General features: G+C 52.2%; 1 protein-coding gene across 3 annotated transcripts in view; it reads right to left on the bottom strand.

Moving 5' to 3' along the window:
* Positions 1-17,842, bottom strand: part of DNAI1 (dynein axonemal intermediate chain 1) — a 563,096-nt gene that overhangs the window by 305,595 nt on the left and 239,659 nt on the right. The gene's annotated exons all lie outside the window — the stretch shown is intronic.

Genomic DNA, 17,842 nt, shown 5'->3' with positions numbered 1-17,842 from the left:
ATCCGGGGAGAGAGCCGGCACTGTTCCCAATTCTCTGCTGATCCGGGGAGAGAGCCGGCACTGTTCCCAATTCTCTGCTGATCCCGGGAGAGAGCCGGCACTGTTCCCAACTCTCTGCTGATCCGGGGAGTGGGCCGGCGCTGTTCCCAACTCTCTGCTGATTCGGGGAGAGAGCCGGCACTGTTCCCAATTCTCTGCTGATCCGGGGAGAAAGCCGGCACTGTTCCCAACTCTCTGCTGATCCGGGGAGAGAGCCGGCAATGTTCCCAACTCTCTGCTGATCCGGGGAGAGAGCCGGCACTGTTCCCAACTCTCTGCTGATCCGGGGAGAGAGCCGGCACTGTTCCCAACTCTCTGCTGATCCGGGGAGAGAGCCGGCACTGTTCCCAACTCTCTGCTGATCCGGGGAGAGAGCCGGCACTGTTCCCAACTCTCTGCTGATCCGGGGAGAGAGCCGGCACTGTTCCCAACTCTCTGCTGACCCGGGGAGAGAGCCGGCACTGTTCACAACTCTCTGCTGATCCGGGGAGAGAGCCGGCACTGTTCCCAATTCTCTGCTGATCCGTGGAGAGAGCCGGCACTGTTCCCAATTCTCTGCTGATCCGGGGAGAGAGCCGGCACTGTTCCCAATTCTCTGCTGATCCGGGGAGAGAGCCGGCACTGTTCCCAACTCTCTGCTGATCCGGGGAGAGAGCCGGCACTGTTCCCAACTCTCTGCTGATCCGGGGAGAGAGCCGGCACTGTTCCCAATTCTCTGCTGATCCGGGGAGAGAGCCGGCACTGTTCACAATTCTCTGCTGATCCGGGGAGAGAGCCGGCACTGTTCCCAATTCTCTGCTGATCCGGGGAGAGAGCCGGCACTGTTCCCAATTCTCTGCTGATCCGGGGAGAGAGCCGGCACTGTTCCCAATTCTCTGCTGATCCGGGGAGAGAGCCGGCACTGTTCCCAATTCTCTGCTGATCCGGGGAGAGAGCCGACACTGTTCCCAGGTCTCCGCTGATCCGGGGAGAGAGCCGGCACTGTTCCCAATTCTCTGCTGATCCGGGGAGAGAGCCGGCACTGTTCCCAATTCTCTGCTGATCCGGGGAGAGAGCCGGCACTGTTCCCAATTCTCTGCTGATGCGGGGAGAGAGCCGACACTGTTCCCAATTCTCTGCTGATCCGGGGAGAGAGCCGGCACTGTTCCCAATTCTCTGCTGATCCGGGGAGAGAGCCGGCACTGTTCCCAATTCTCTGCTGATGCGGGGAGAGAGCCGACACTGTTCCCAATTCTCTGCTGATCCGGGGAGAGAGCCGGCACTGTTCCCAATTCTCTGCTGATCCGGGGAGAGAGCCGGCACTGTTCCCAACTCTCTGCTGATCCGGGGAGAGAGCCGGCACTGTTCCCAACTCTCTGCTGATCCGGGGAGAGAGCCGGCACTGTTCCCAATTCTCTGCTGATCCGGGGAGAGAGCCGGCACTGTTCCCAATTCTCTGCTGATCCGGGGAGAGAGCCGGCACTGTTCCCAATTCTCTGCTGATCCGGGGAGAGAGCCGGCACTGTTCCCAATTCTCTGCTGATCCGGGGAGAGAGCCGGCACTGTTCCCAATTCTCTGCTGATCCGGGGAGAGAGCCGGCACTGTTCCCAATTCTCTGCTGATCCGGGGAGAGAGCCGACACTGTTCCCAGGTCTCCGCTGATCCGGGGAGAGAGCCGGCACTGTTCCCAATTCTCTGCTGATCCGGGGAGAGAGCCGGCACTGTTCCCAATTCTCTGCTGATCCGGGGAGAGAGCCGGCACTGTTCCCAATTCTCTGCTGATGCGGGGAGAGAGCGACACTGTTCCCAATTCTCTGCTGATCCGGGGAGAGAGCCGGCACTGTTCCCAATTCTCTGCTGATCCGGGGAGAGAGCCGGCACTGTTCCCAATTCTCTGCTGATGCGGGGAGAGAGCGACACTGTTCCCAATTCTCTGCTGATCCGGGGAGAGAGCCGGCACTGTTCCCAATTCTCTGCTGATCCGGGGAGAGAGCCGGCACTGTTCCCAATTCTCTGCTGATCCGGGGAGAGAGCCGGCACTGTTCCCAATTCTCTGCTGATGCGGGGAGAGAGCCGACACTGTTCCCAATTCTCTGCTGATCCGGGGAGAGAGCCGGCACTGTTCCCAATTCTCTGCTGATCCGGGGAGAGAGCCGGCACTGTTCCCAATTCTCTGCTGATGCGGGGAGAGAGCCGACACTGTTCCCAATTCTCTGCTGATCCGGGGAGAGAGCCGGCACTGTTCCCAATTCTCTGCTGATCCGGGGAGAGAGCCGGCACTGTTCCCAATTCTCTGCTGATCCGGGGAGAGAGCCGGCACTGTTCCCAATTCTCTGCTGATGCGGGGAGAGAGCCGACACTGTTCCCAATTCTCTGCTGATCCGGGGAGAGAGCCGACACTGTTCCCAGGTCTCCGCTGATCCGGGGAGAGAGCCGGCAGTGTTCCCAGGTCTCCGCTGATCTGGGGAGAGACCCGACACTGTTCCCAATTCTCTGCTGATGCGGGGAGAGAGCCGACACTGTTCCCAATTCTCTGCTGATCCGGGGAGAGAGCCGACACTGTTCCCAGGTCTCCGCTGATCCGAGGAGAGAGCCGGCACTGTTCCCAGGTCTCCGCTGATCTGGGGAGAGAGCCGGCACTGTTCCCAGGTCTCTGCTGATCCGGGGAGAGAGCCGGCACTGTTCCCAGGTCTCCGCTGATCTGGGGAGAGACCCGACACTTCCCAATTCTCTGCTGATGCGGGGAGAGAGCCGACACTGTTCCCAATTCTCTGCTGATCCGGGGAGAGAGCCGACACTGTTCCCAGGTCTCCGCTGATCCGGGGAGAGAGCCGGCACTGTTCCCAGGTCTCCGCTGATCTGGGGAGAGAGCCGGCACTGTTCCCAATTCTCTGTTGATCTGTTCCTAGCTCTCCACTGACCCGATGTGCCAACTGGGGGAAGGAAAGACGGCCAGAAGCAGACATTTCAGTGGGTAATATGTGAGGAAGCAGAAGATCAGAAGGGAAATCAGAAAACTGAGAATTAGAAAGTAACACCGGTTGTGGTAGTGGACAATTCTACTGTAGTAAACCAGAAGGATTCCTTTCAACAAGTAAAGAAACATTCTAAGAAAAAGAGAAAGGGGGAGGAAGCACAAGTGAGTTTCAGTAACCGGTTTGACCTTTGTACTGCAGATGAGGAAATTGTTAGAAATGGGGGAGAGACGTTTTTAGACGCAAAGCAAGGAAAGTGGTAGTAAGACCAAAGGTAGGGGTGGTGCAGGGGAAAAGCAGGAAGGAAAAGAAAAACAATATTGGAAAGAAATGGATTATGATGTGGAAATCCAGGATAGTCTGGAATGGGACCCAGCTGGTACAGAGCTTGTTAAAGAAAGTGTGGAAAGTATGGGGGAAGGAAGTGACCTAAGTGGTGTGAAGATAAGTGGTGGTGGGGGGATCTGATTGCGGGCCTAATTCAGTAAGGATGACTCCTGCAGGAAGCCCACCACCATGTTCTCGTGTGACATCACGCAGCCGCCATGATCACGCCCCCGATACGCCCCAGTTCGCACCGCCCACGTGACGCTTCGATTTGTGATCCAACCTGAAGTAGCCCCTGTATCTCAGACTGATAGCTTAGAATCATCTGGTTCAGTAATTGGTCCAAGTATTCCACTGGAAGATAAGGTACTGGGTGATCAGTGCCTGGTAATTAAGTCTACTTGTGAACCGCCAGACCCAGGACCCCTTCCTAGTGAGGACTCTGGGAAAATGGTGGTTAAGAATGGTAAAGTCACTTATAAGGAGGTGGCTAGTCAGAATGCTGGATCCTCTAGGGGGGTCACAGCGAGGACTGTAAAGGAAAAGCGAGCAGGGTCCTGCTTCTATAACCCAAAGACACATGGATCCCCAACCCAAACGATGTGCCACCATCAATGTGGCTTCCGTAGTTTCTGCACGTGCTCATTTTATGGCCTTTGAAATTTTCAATACGATTGAGATTGATTTTTTGTAATTGCAAGTCCAGAATTAGTACAGATGTGTCCTCATAAATTGTGCATCAATAGCGGTGAAGCATGGTGTGAGCTGACAGGTCCTATGCAACTAGGTTAGCTTCCGGAGCCCTTTTTGCGAAAATGCATCTTATTTGCATCGCTATGTGAATAGGATGCACAAGCAGACTCTGCTGATTATAATGACATGCGGCATGCCTATAATCTGTGTGTGTCTGCGGCTGTATCTGCATACGAAATGGTACGTGACAGTGATTTCTATGTAATGTAGCATGTCGTATGCAGATACAGCCGCGGTCGCACACAGAACATAGGCATGCCACATATAATGTTACTTAGCATAACCTGCTTGTGCGTCACGTTTAACGTGCAGGGAGGCTGGATATAAGTGGACACATCTGTACCCTTTCTGAATTTGGGGATTACATCACCTAAACAAAGTTTGAGGACATCCAAACCTCAAATCCACTTACCCATCGAGGAGGAGTTTCTAACAGTTCCGCTGCTTATCCTTCTGGACCTCTCTGCTGCCTTTGACACCGTAGATCACCCTCTCCTCCTCCACACTCCAAAACGCTGGCCTCTCTAGCACTGTCCTTGACTGGTTTACCTCTTACCTCACTAACCGCTCCTTCTCTGTGTCTGCCTCCGGCACCACCTCACACCCTTCCATCGTTCCTGTTGGTGTCCCTGAGGGTTCTGTCCTCGGCCCTCTTCTGTTCTCCCTGTACACTAACTTCCCTGGGTGCGCTCATTAACTCCTTTGGCCTTCAATACCCCCTCTACGTTGATGACACACAATTCTACCTCTCCTCTCCTGATCTGTCCCCCTCTGTCCTCTCTCAGGTTTCCAGCTGCCTCTCCGCCATCTCCTCCTGGATGTCTGAGCGCTCTCTGAAGCTCAACAAGGACAAAACTGAACTCATCATCTTTCATCCAGCCAGAGCAAGACCCCCTACCAATATCTCTATCACTGTTGACAACACCATCATCTTCCCCGTTCCCCAACTCCGCTGCCTGGGCGTCACTCTTGACTCCTTCCTCTCCTTCGCACCCCACATCCAAGCTCTGGCACAATCCTGTCGGTTCCAGCTATGCAGCATTGCTCGCATCAGACCATTTCTCTCCCAGAGTGCAACTAAACTCATCATCCACTCACTGGTCATCTCACGACTTGACTACTGCAACGTTCTCCTCACTGGCCTCACTTGCTCCCATCTCGCTCCCCTCCAATCTGTCCTGAACTCTGCAGCTAGGCTTATCTTCCTCTCCCTCCGCTCCACATCTTCCGCTCCCCTTTCCCAATACCTGCACTGGCTCCCATTCCCCTACAGAATCCTCTTCACACTCCTCACCCTCACATACAAGGCCATCTCTAATTCCACTGCTCCCTACATCTCCAACCTCCTCTCTCTTCATACTCCCTCCCACCCACTACAGTCGGCCAATGACCGTCACCTCTCCTCTGGTCACTGCTTCCCATGCTCTAGTTCAAGACTATGCCCGTGCTGCACCCCTTCAGTGGAACGCACTCCCCCGCTCCATTAGACTCTCCCCGACCTTGCAAAGCTTCAAACGGGCACTGAAAACCCACCTATTCATCAAAGCATACCCTCCCGATGCATAACCTAGTCCTGAGGCCACGCCTCCACCCCCTGCCCCGAGGCTGCTCCTCCATCCCCCTGCCCTGAGGCCGCTCCTCCATCCCCCTGCCCTGAGGCCGCTCCTCCATCCCCCTGCCCTGAGGCCGCTCCTCCACCCCCCTGCCCTGAGGCCGCTCCTCCACCCCCCTGCCCTGAGGCCGCTCCTCCATCCCCCTGCCCTGAGGCCGCTCTCTGCTTTGCTTACATACTGCCATCAGGCTACCTCCCGCTTGCTTGCACCTCATGTCATCTGTCTGTCACCCCTTCCCACTAGATTGTTAGCTCCTCAGAGCAGGGCCCTCTGTCCTCTTGTTATCTAAGCCCTCTTCTCCACACATATCACTCGCAGCTCTCTCCTACTCAGTGACCATCATTACCGCTTTCTCTCCTGCTGGTAAAGGCTCCTCTCTATCTATGGCCGCCAGCCCCTAGTAGTACGCTGATCACTCCCTCACTACTTACATCCTAGCTGTATTATGTATGAGAATTGTGGTGCTCTATGTTACCTGTACTCTACTTCTGTTATTTATTTACTGTAATGTAAGTCTTGTCTCCCTGTACTGTCCTTTGTACGGCGCTGCCAAACACTTGTGGCGCCTTATAAATAAAATGTAATAATAACAACAATAAACTCCAAGATTAAAAAAAGTTGTACCAAAAAAGACAACAGGATTGACCACGCAGACACACACACAGAATGTAGACATGCCGCATATCATTATAATCAGCAGAGTCTGCTTGTGCGTCCTACTGTATCCACATAGAGATGCGAATAAGACGACCAATGCTAACGGAGTTGCGCACGACCAGTCAGCTCACTCACCAGCCATCTCCCACTGCATGGCGTATTGAGGCAAAATGTATGAGGACACGTCTGTATCTTCTGATCTACGCTGTCCAGAGCTTGAAGGTGGCAAAGTGTTGGGGTCTGGCAGTGAGGAAAGTCAAAAGCCTTTCCATGAAGGAGTTGGACGAGAGGATTTTGCAAACCCACTTTCATGTTCCGCGGTCACTAAGGGATTGCCCAAGTGATATCGCTTCTGCTGGATTAGCTCTCATAAATTCAGAAAGGAAACCAACAGATTTCAGAGATATTGCTTGGCTTTCTTTCCATGGGAAGCTTTACATGAAGGGAAACATGATGTGGAAAATGCCAATGATCGTGGTTGTCCACGGGAGGAATGTCTAGGGGAGGTGGAGACAATGGACCATTTCCTGATCAAGTGCCCCTTTAATGTAACAGTTTACAAGAGAGTTTCAGGAGCTTTACGTATCCCGTGTCTTTCGGGGCTTAGTTACCCAGAGTGGGCTTATGGAGCATTCAAAAGATATGGTGTATTTAATTTGACCACAATTTATTTAGTCAGTTTAGCAGTTAGATATCACACTTGGATGGCACGGTGTCAGGTTTCCCTAAGAAATAAAATCCTTCCTTGTGAAGTGGTGGTGGATTTAATTCTGCACGAGGTGGAGCGGATGATGGTTCTAGACAGAGAAAGGGTGGATGCTGTCAGGTGGTCAAATTGGTGGGGCCACGTGAAACCCTTTGCTATATTGCAGATTGCATAAATTTATGTTATGCATTATAATTTATTATGTGTTATGATGTAAAATATTATTTACTTATTTGTTGTATTATACTGTGAATTTTAAAATAAGAATTTACTTACCGATAATTCTATTTCTCGGAGTCCGTAGTGGATGCTGGGGTTCCTGAAAGGACCATGGGGAATAGCGGCTCCGCAGGAGACAGGGCACAAAAAGTAAAGCTTTAGGATCAGGTGGTGTGCACTGGCTCCTCCCCCTATGACCCTCCTCCAAGCCTCAGTTAGGTACTGTGCCCGGACGAGCGTACACAATAAGGAAGGATTTATGAATCCCGGGTAAGACTCATACCAGCCACACCAATCACACTGTACAACCTGTGATCTGAACCCAGTTAACAGTATGATAACAGCGGAGCCTCTGAAAAGATGGCTCACAACAATAATAACCCGATTTTTGTAACTATGTACAAGTAATGCAGATAATCCGCACTTGGGATGGGCGCCCAGCATCCACTACGGACTCCGAGAAATAGAATTATCGGTAAGTAAATTCTTATTTTCTCTATCGTCCTAGTGGATGCTGGGGTTCCTGAAAGGACCATGGGGATTATACCAAAGCTCCCAAACGGGCGGGAGAGTGCGGATGACTCTGCAGCACTGAATGAGAGAACTCCAGGTCCTCCTTAGCCAGGGTATCAAATTTGTAGGATTTTACAAACGTGTTTGCCCCTGACTAAATAGCCGCTCGGCAAAGTTTTAAAGCCGAGACCCCTCGGCAGCCGCCCAAGATGAGCCCACCTTCCTTGTGGAATGGGCATTTACATATTTTGGCTGTGGCAGGCCTGCCACAGAATGTGCAAGCTGAATTGTATTACACATCCAACTAGCAAAAGTCTGCTTAAAAGCAAGAGCACCCAGTTTGTTGGGTGCATACAGGATAACAGCAAGTCAGTTTTCCTGACTCCAGCCGTCCTGGAACCTATATTTTCAGGGCCCTGACCACATCTAGCAACTTGGAGTCCTCCAAGTCCCTAGTAGGCGCAAGACACCACAATAAGCTGGTTCAGGTGAAACACTGACACCACCTTAGGGAGAGAACTGGGGACGAGTCCGCAGCTCTGCCCTGTCCGAATGGACAAACAGATATGGGCTTTTTTGAGAAAAAAACCACCAATTTGACACTCGCCTGGTCCAGGCCAGGTCCAAGAGCATGTTCACTTTTCATGTGAGATGCTTCAAATCCACAGATTTGACTGGTTTTAAACCAATGTGTTTTGAGGAATCCCAGAACTACGTTGAGATCCCACAGTGCCACTGGAGGCACAAAAGGGGGTTGTATATGCAATACTCCCTTGACAAACTTCTGGACTTCAGTAACTGAAGCCAATTCTTTCTGGAAGAAAAATCGACAGGGCCGAAATTTGAACCTTAATGGACCCCAATTTGAGGCCCATAGACACTCCTGTTTGCAGGAAATGCAGGAATCGACCGAGTTGAAATTTCTTCGTGGGGCCTTCCTGGCCTCACACCACGCAACATATTTTCGCCACATGTGGTGATAATGTTGTGCGGTCACCTCCTTTCTGGCTTTGACCAGGGTAGGAATGACCTCTTCCTGAATGCCTTTTCCCTTAGGATCCGGCGTTCCACCGCCATGCCGTCAAACGCAGCTGCGGTAAGTCTTGGAACAGACATGGTATTTGCTGAAACAAGTCCCTTCTTAGCGGCAGAGGCCATAAGTCCTCTGTGAGCAGCTCTTGAAGTTCCGGGTACCAAGTCCTTCTTGGCCAATCCGGAGCCATGAGTATAGTTCTTACTCCTCTACGTCTTATAATTCTCAGTACCTTAGGTATGAAAAGCAGAGGATGGAACACATACACCGACTGGTACACCCACGGTGTTACCAGACCGTCCACAGCTATTGCCTGAGGGTCTCTTAACCTGGCGCAATACCTGTCCCGTTTTTTGTTCAGACGGGACGCCATCATGTCCACCTTTGGTAATTCCCAACGGTTTACAATTATGTGGAAAACTTCCCCATGAAGTTCCCACTCTGCCGGGTGGAGGTCGTGCCTACTGAGGAAGTCTGCTTCCCAGTTTCCATTCCCGGAATGAAACACTGCTGACAGTGCTATCACATGATTTTCCGCCCAGCGAAAAGTCCTTGCAGTTTTTGCCACTGCCCTCCTGCTTCTTGTGCCGCCCTGTCTATTTACGTGGGCGACTGCCGTGATGTTTTATCCCACTGGATCAATACCGGCTGACCTTGAAGCAGAGGTCTTGCTAAGCTTAGAGCATTATAAATTTACCCTTAGCTATATTTATGTGGAGAAAAATCTCCAGACTTGATCACACTCCCTGGAAATTTTTTTCTTTGTGTGACTGCTCCCCAGCCTCTCGGGCTGGCCTCCGTGGTCACCAACATCCAAAACTGAATGCCGAATCTGCGGCCCTCTAGAAGATGAGCACTCTGTAACCACCACAGGAGAGACACCCTTGTCCTTGGATATAGGGTTATCCGCTGATGCATCTGAAGATGCGATCCGGACCATTTGTCCAGCAGATCCCACTGAAAAGTTCTTGCATGAAATCTGCCGACTGGAATTGCTTCGAAGGAAGTCACCATTTTTTTTTTTTTTTTTTTTTACCATGGCCCTTGTGCAATGATGCACTGATTTTAGGAGGTTCCTGACTAGCTCGGATAACTCCCTGGCTTTCTCTTCCGGGAGAAACACCTTTTTCTGGACTGTGTCCAGAATCATCCCTAAGCACAGGAGACTTGTTGTCGGGATCAGCTGCGATTTTGGAATATTTAGAATCCACCCCTGCTGTTGTAACAGTATCCGAGATAGTGCTACTCCGACCTCCAACTGTTCCCTGGACTTTGCCCTTATCAGGAGATCGTCCAAGTAAGGGATAATTAAGACGCCTTTTCTTCGAAGAAGAACCATCATTTCGGCCATTACCTTGGTAAAGACCCGGGGTGCCGTAGACAATCCAAACGGCAGCGTCTGAAACTGATAGTGACAGTTCTGTACCACGAACCTGAGGTACCCTTAGTGATAAGGGCAAATTTGGGACATGGATCCCGGTTCGTTACCACTGCTCTGAGTGACTCCATCTTGATTTGAACCTTTGTAAGTGTTCAAATTTTTTTAGATTTAGAATAAGTCTCACCTAGCCTTCTGGCTTCAGTACCACAATATAGTGTGGAATAATACCCCTTTTCTTGTTGTAGGAGGGGTAATTTAATTATCACCTGCTGGGAATACAGCTTGTGAATTGTTTCCCATACTGCCTCCTTGTCGGAGGGAGACCTTGGTAAAGCAGACTTCAGGAGCCTGCGCAGGGGAAACGTCTCGACATTCCAAACTGTACCCCTGGGATACTACTTGTAGGATCCAGGGGTCCTGTACGGTCTCAGCGTCATGCTGAGAGCTTGTCAGAAGCGGTGGAACGCTTCTGTTCCTGGGAATGGGCTGCCTGCTGCAGTCTTCTTCCCTTTCCTCTATCCCTGGGCAGATATGACTCTTATAGGGACGAAAGGACTGAAGCTGAAAAGACGGTGTCTTTTTCTGCAGAGATGTGACTTAGGGTAAAAACGGTGGATTTTCCAGCAGTTGCCGTGGCCACCAGGTCCGATGGACCGACCCCAAATAACTCCTTTTCCTTTATACGGCAATACACCTTTGTGCCGTTTGGAATCTGCATCACCTGACCACTGTCGTGTCCATAAACATCTTCTGGCAGATATGGACATCGCACTTACTCTTGATGCCAGAGTGCAAATATCCCTCTGTGCATCTCGCATATATAGAAATACATCCTTTAAATGCTCTATAGTCAATAAAATACTGTCCCTGTCAAGGGTATCAATATTTTTAGTCAGGGAATCCGACCAAGCCACCCCAGCTCTGCACATCCAGGCTGAGGCGATCGCTGGTCGCAGTATAACACCAGTATGTGTGTATATACTTTTTATGATATTTTTCCAGCCTCCTGTCAGCTGGCTCCTTGAGGACGGCCCTATCTATAGACGGTACCGCCACTTGTTCTGATAAGCGTGTGAGCGCCTTATCCACCCTAAGGGGTGTTTCCCAACGCGCCCTAACTTCTGGCGGGAAAGGGTATACCGCCCCTATTTTCTATCGGGGGGAACCCACGCATCATCACACACTTCATTTAATTTATCTGATTCAGGAAAAACTACGGTAGTTTTTTCACATCCCACATAATACCCTCTTTTGTGGTACTTGTAGTATCAGAAATATGTAACACCTCCTTCATTGCCCTTAACGTGTGGCCCTAATAAGGAATACGTTTGTTTATTCACCGTCGACACTGGATTCAGTGTCCCTGTCTGTGTCTGTGTCGACCGACTAAAGTAAACGGGCGTTTTAAAACCCCTGACGGTGTTTTTGAGACGTCTGGACCGGTACTAATTGTTTGTCGGCCGTCTCATGTCGTCAACCGACCTTGGCGCGTGTTGACATTATCACGTAATTCCCTAAATAAGCCATCCATTCCGGTGTCGACTCCCTAGAGAGTGACATCACCATTACAGGCAATTGCTCCGCCTCCTCACCAACATCGTCCTCATACATGTCGACACACACGTACCGACACACAGCACACACACAGGGAATGCTCTGATAGAGGACAGGACCCACTAGCCCTTTGGAGAGACAGAGGGAGAGTTTGCCAGCACACACCAAAAACGCTATAATTATATAGGGACAACCTTATATAAGTGTTTTCCCTTATAGCATCTTTTTTATATATTTCTAACGCCAAATTAGTGCCCCCCCTCTCTGTTTTAACCCTGTTTCTGTAGTGCAGTGCAGGGGAGAGCCTGGGAGCCTTCCCTCCAGCCTTTCTGTGAGGGAAAATGGCGCTGTGTGCTGAGGAGATAGGCCCCGCCCCTTTTTCGGCGGCCTCGTCTCCCGCTCTTAACGGATTCTGGCAGGGGTTAAATATCTCCATATAGCCCCCGGAGGCTATATGTGAGGTATTTTTAGCCAAAAAAGGTTTTCATTTGCCTCCCAGGGCGCCCCCCTCCCAGCGCCCTGCACCCTCAGTGACTGCCGTGTGAAGTGTGCTGAGAGGAAAATGGCGCACAGCTGCAGTGCTGTGCGCTACCTTAAGAAGACTGAGGAGTCTTCTGCCGCCGATTCTGGACCTCTTCTCGTTTCAGCATCTGCAAGGGGGCCGGCGGCGAGGCTCCGGTGACCATCCAGGCTGTACCTGTGATCGTCCCTCTGGAGCTAATGTCCAGTAGCCAAGAAGCCAATCCATCCTGCACGCAGGTGAGTTCACTTCTTCTCCCCTAAGTCCCTCGTTGCAGTGATCCTGTTGCCAGCAGGACTCACTGTAAAATAAAAAACCTAAGCTAAACTTTTCTAAGCAGCTCTTTAGGAGAGCCACCTAGATTGCACCCTTCTCGGCCGGGCACAAAAATCTAACTGAGGCTTGGAGGAGGGTCATAGGGGGAGGAGCCAGTGCACACCACCTGATCCTAAAGCTTTACTTTTTGTGCCCTGTCTCCTGCGGAGCCGCTATTCCCCATGGTCCTTTCAGGAACCCCAGCATCCACTAGGACGATAGAGAAAAATATTTTTTTGCAACTTTAAGTATAGAGCCACAAATAGTGGACAAACGGGTCCCGTTCAGCGGGACCCGCCTGGCTGCAAGTAGACTGCATATGGGCACCCACATATGTGCGGCAGTCCCGCTGCGGTTGGGCCAGATGACAGGACGGTGGGATTTCAGTGAGAACACATACATTTCAATGTATGTGTTCACAGAGTGCGGCACGGCCGTACTCTATTCCACTGAAATCCCATGTGTAACTGGCCGGACCCTGTTCTGAAGCAACCTGCAGAACAGGATCTGTGTGCACATAGACCCCCCCTCCCGACCAAGCGGGTCCCATTTAGCGGGACCCGCTTGGCCGCTATGTGTGGCCCCAGCCTAATAAATGGGAGCATTCACTCTCAGGACACGTGTAATACAGACGGTCTCAGTGTCTCCTCACTCTCAGGACACGTGTAATACAGACAGTCCCGGTGTCCTCTCACTCTCAGGACACGTGTAATACAGACGGTCTCAGTGTCTCCTCACTCTCAGGACACGTGTAATACAGACAGTCCCGGTGTCTCCTCTCTCACAGGACACGTGTAATACAGACAGTCCCGGTGTCCCCTCACTCTCAGGACATGTGTAATACAGACAGTCCCGGCGTCCCCTCACTCTCAGGACACGTGTAATACTGACAGTCCCGGTGTCCTCTCACTCTCAGGACACGTGTAATACAGACAGTCCCGGTGTCTCCTCACTCTCAGGACACGTGTAATACAGACAGTCCCGGTGTCCTCTCACTCTCAGGACACGTGTAATACAGACGGTCTCAGTGTCTCCTCACTCTCAGGAAACGTGTAATACAGACAGTCCCGGTGTCCCCTCACTCTCAGGGCACGTGTAATACAGACGGTCTCAGTGTCTCCTCACTCTCAGGGCACGTGTAATACAGACGGTCTCGGTGTCCCCTCACTCTCAGGACACATGTAATACAGACGGTCCCGGTGTCCCCTCACTCTCAGGACACGTGTAATACAGACGGTCCCGATGTCCCCTCACTCTCAGGACACGTGTAATACAGACAGTCCCGGTGTCCCCTCACTCTCAGGACACGTGTAATACAGACAGTCCCGGTGTCCCCTCACTCTCAGGGCATGTGTAATACAGACGGTCTCCGTGTCTCCTCACTCTCAGGGCACGTGTAATACAGACGGTCTCGGTGTCCCCTCACTCTCAGGACACATGTAATACAGACGGTCCCGGTGTCCCCTCACTCTCAGGACACGTGTAATACAGACGGTCCCGATGTCCCCTCACTCTCAGGACACGTGTAATACAGACAGTCCCGGTGTCCCCTCACTCTCAGGACACGTGTAATACAGACAGTCCCGGTGTCCCCTCACTCTCAGGAAACGTGTAATACAGACGGTCCCGGTGTCCCCTCACTCTCAGGGCACGTGTAATACAGACGGTCTCAGTGTCTCCTCACTCTCAGGGCACGTGTAATACAGACGGTCTCGGTGTCCCCTCACTCTCAGGACACGTAATACAGACGGTCCCGGTGTCCCCTCACTCTCAGGAAACGTGTAATACAGACGGTCCCGATGTCCCCTCACTCTCAGGACACGTGTAATACAGACAGTCCCGGTGTCCCCTCACTCTCAGGGCACGTGTAATACAGACGGTCTCAGTGTCTCCTCACTCTCAGGGCACGTGTAATACAGACGGTCCCGGTGTCCCCTCACTCTCAGGACACGTGTAATACAGACGGTCCCGATGTCCCCTCACTCTCAGGACACGTGTAACACAGACGGTCCCGGTGTCCCCTCACTCTCAGGGCACGTGTAATACAGACGGTCTCAGTGTCTCCTCACTCTCAGGGCACGTGTAATACAGACGGTCTCGGTGTCCCCTCACTCTCAGGACACATGTAATACAGATGGTCCCGGTGTCCCCTCACTCTCAGGAAATGTGTAATACAGACGGTCCCGATGTCCCCTCACTCTCAGGACACGTGTAATACAGACGGTCCCGGTGTCCCCTCACTCTCAGGACACGTATAATAGAGACGGTCCCGGTGTCCCCTCACTCTCAGGACACGTGTAATACAGCCGGTCCCGGTGTCCCCTCACTCTCAGGACACGTGTAATACAGCCAGTCCCGGTGTCCCCTCACTCTCAGGACACGTGTAATACAGCCAGTCCCGGTGTCCCCTCACTCTCAGGACACGTGTAATACAGCCAGTCCCAGTGTCCCCTCACTCTCAGGGCACGTGTAATACAGACAGTCCCAGTGTCCCCTCACTCTCAGGACACGTGTAATACAGACAGTCCCGGTGTCCCCTCACTCTCAGGACACGTGTAATACAGACAGTCCCGGTGTCCTCTCACTCTCAGGACACGTGTAATACAGACAGTCCCGGTGTCCTCTCACTCTCAGGGCACGTGTAATACAGACGGTCCCGGTGTCCCCTCACTCTCAGTACACGTGTAATACAGACAGTCCCGGTGTCCTCTCACTCTCAGGGCACGTGTAATACAGACAGTCCAGGTGTCCCCTCACTCTCAGGACACATGTAATACAGACAGTCTCGGTGTCCCCTCACTCTCAGGACACGTGTAATACAGACAGTCTCAGTGTCCCCTCACTCTCAGGACACGTGTAATACAGACAGTCCCGGTGTCCCCTCACTCTCAGGACACGTGTAATACAGACAGTCCCGGTGTCCCCTCACTCTCAGGACACGTGGAATACAGACAGTCCCGGTGTCTCCTCACTCTCAGGGCACGTGTAATACAGACAGTCCCGGTGTCCCCTCACTCTCAGGACACGTGTAATACAGACAGTCCCGGTGTCCTCTCACTCTCAGGACACGTGTAATACAGACAGTCCCGGTGTCCTCTCACTCTCAGGACACGTGTAATACAGACAGTCCCGGTGTCCTCTCACTCTCAGGACACGTGTAATATAGACAGTCCCGGTGTCCCCTCACTCTCAGGACACATGTAATATAGACAGTCCCGGTGTCCCCTCACCCTCAGGGCACGTGTAATACAGACAGTCCCGGTGTCCCCTCACTCTCAGGACACGTGTAATACAGATAGTCCCGGTGTCCCCTCACTCTCAGGACACGTGTAATACAGACAGTCCCGGTGTCCCCTCACTCTCAGGACACGTGTAATACAGACAGTCCCAGGGTCCCCTCACTCTCAGGACACGTGTAATACAGACAGTCCCGGTGTCCCCTCACTCTCAGGGCATGTGTAATACATACAGTCCTGGTGTCCTCTCACTCTCAGGGCACATGTAATACAGACAGTCCTGGTGTCCCCTCACTCTCAGGACACGTGTAATACAGACAGTTCCGGTATCCCCTCACTCTCAGGACACGTGTAATACAGACAGTCCCGGTGTCCTCTCACTCTCAGGACACGTGTAATACAGACAGTCCCGGTGTCCTCTCACTCTCAGGGCACGTGTAATACAGACGGTCCCGGTGTCCCCTCACTCTCAGTACACGTGTAATACAGACAGTCCCGGTGTCCTCTCACTCTCAGGGCACGTGTAATACAGACAGTCCAGGCGTCCCCTCACTCTCAGGACACATGTAATACAGACAGTCTCGGTGTCCCCTCACTCTCAGGACACGTGTAATACAGACAGTCTCAGTGTCCCCTCACTCTCAGGACACGTGTATTACAGACAGTCCCGGTGTCCCCTCACTCTCAGGACACGTGTAATACAGACAGTCCCGGTGTCCCCTCACTCTCAGGACACGTGGAATACAGACAGTCCCGGTGTCTCCTCACTCTCAGGGCACGTGTAATACAGACAGTCCCGGTGTCCCCTCACTCTCAGGACACGTGTAATACAGACAGTCCCGGTGTCCCCTCACTCTCAGGGCACATGTACTACAGACAGTCCCGGTGTCCCCTCACTCTCAGGACACGTGTAATACAGACAGTCCCGGTGTCCCCTCACTCTCAGGACACGTGTAATACAGACAGTCCCGGTGTCCTCTCACTCTCAGGACACGTGTAATACAGACAGTCCCGGTGTCCTCTCACTCTCAGGACACGTGTAATACAGACAGTCCCGGTGTCCTCTCACTCTCAGGACACGTGTAATACAGACAGTCCCGGTGTCCCCTCACTCTCAGGACACATGTAATATAGACAGTCCCGGTGTCCCCTCACCCTCAGGGCACGTGTAATACAGACAGTCCCGGTGTCCCCTCACTCTCAGGACACGTGTAATACAGATAGTCCCGGTGTCCCCATCACTCTCAGGACACGTGTAATACAGACAGTCCCGGTGTCCCCTCACTCTCAGGACACGTGTAATACAGACAGTCCCAGGGTCCCCTCACTCTCAGGACACGTGTAATACAGACAGTCCCGGTGTCCCCTCACTCTCAGGGCATGTGTAATACATACAGTCCTGGTGTCCTCTCACTCTCAGGGCACATGTAATACAGACAGTCCTGGTGTCCCCTCACTCTCAGGACACGTGTAATACAGACAGTTCCGGTATCCCCTCACTCTCAGGACACGTGTAATACAGACAGTCCCAGTGTCCCCTCACTCTCAGGACACGTGTAATACAGACAGTCCCGGTGTCCCCTCACTCTCAGGGCACGTGTAATACAGATAGTCCCGGTGTCCTCTCACTCTCAGGGCACATGTAATACAGACAGTCCCGGTGTCCTCTCACTCTCAGGGCACATGTAATACAGACAGTCCCAGTGTCCCCTCACTCTCAGGGCACGTGTAATACAGACAGTCCCGGTGTCCTCTCACTCTCAGGACACGTGTAATACAGACAGTCCCGGTGTCCCCTTACTCTCAGGACACATGTAATACAGAAAGTACCGGTGTCCTCCCACTCTCAGGGCACATGTAATACAGACAGTTATGAGGAGAATTAAGCTCTTCATATAACTGAATCGGTGGATGTAAAGGTGACATTTACCCGATGAATCAGTGGGTTACTGATTCAGGGGCATGTTCAGGACCGGGAAGAAAGGGGCACTGTGACACAGCTTCCTACATTGTGTAAAGGA

The sequence above is a fragment of the Pseudophryne corroboree genome, chromosome 1, assembly GCF_028390025.1.
Source record: "Pseudophryne corroboree isolate aPseCor3 chromosome 1, aPseCor3.hap2, whole genome shotgun sequence".
In the NCBI taxonomy this organism is placed as follows: domain Eukaryota; kingdom Metazoa; phylum Chordata; class Amphibia; order Anura; family Myobatrachidae; genus Pseudophryne; species Pseudophryne corroboree.
Note: the sequence above shows the minus strand (reverse complement) of the source record. Positions and strands in the feature narration are given on the sequence as shown.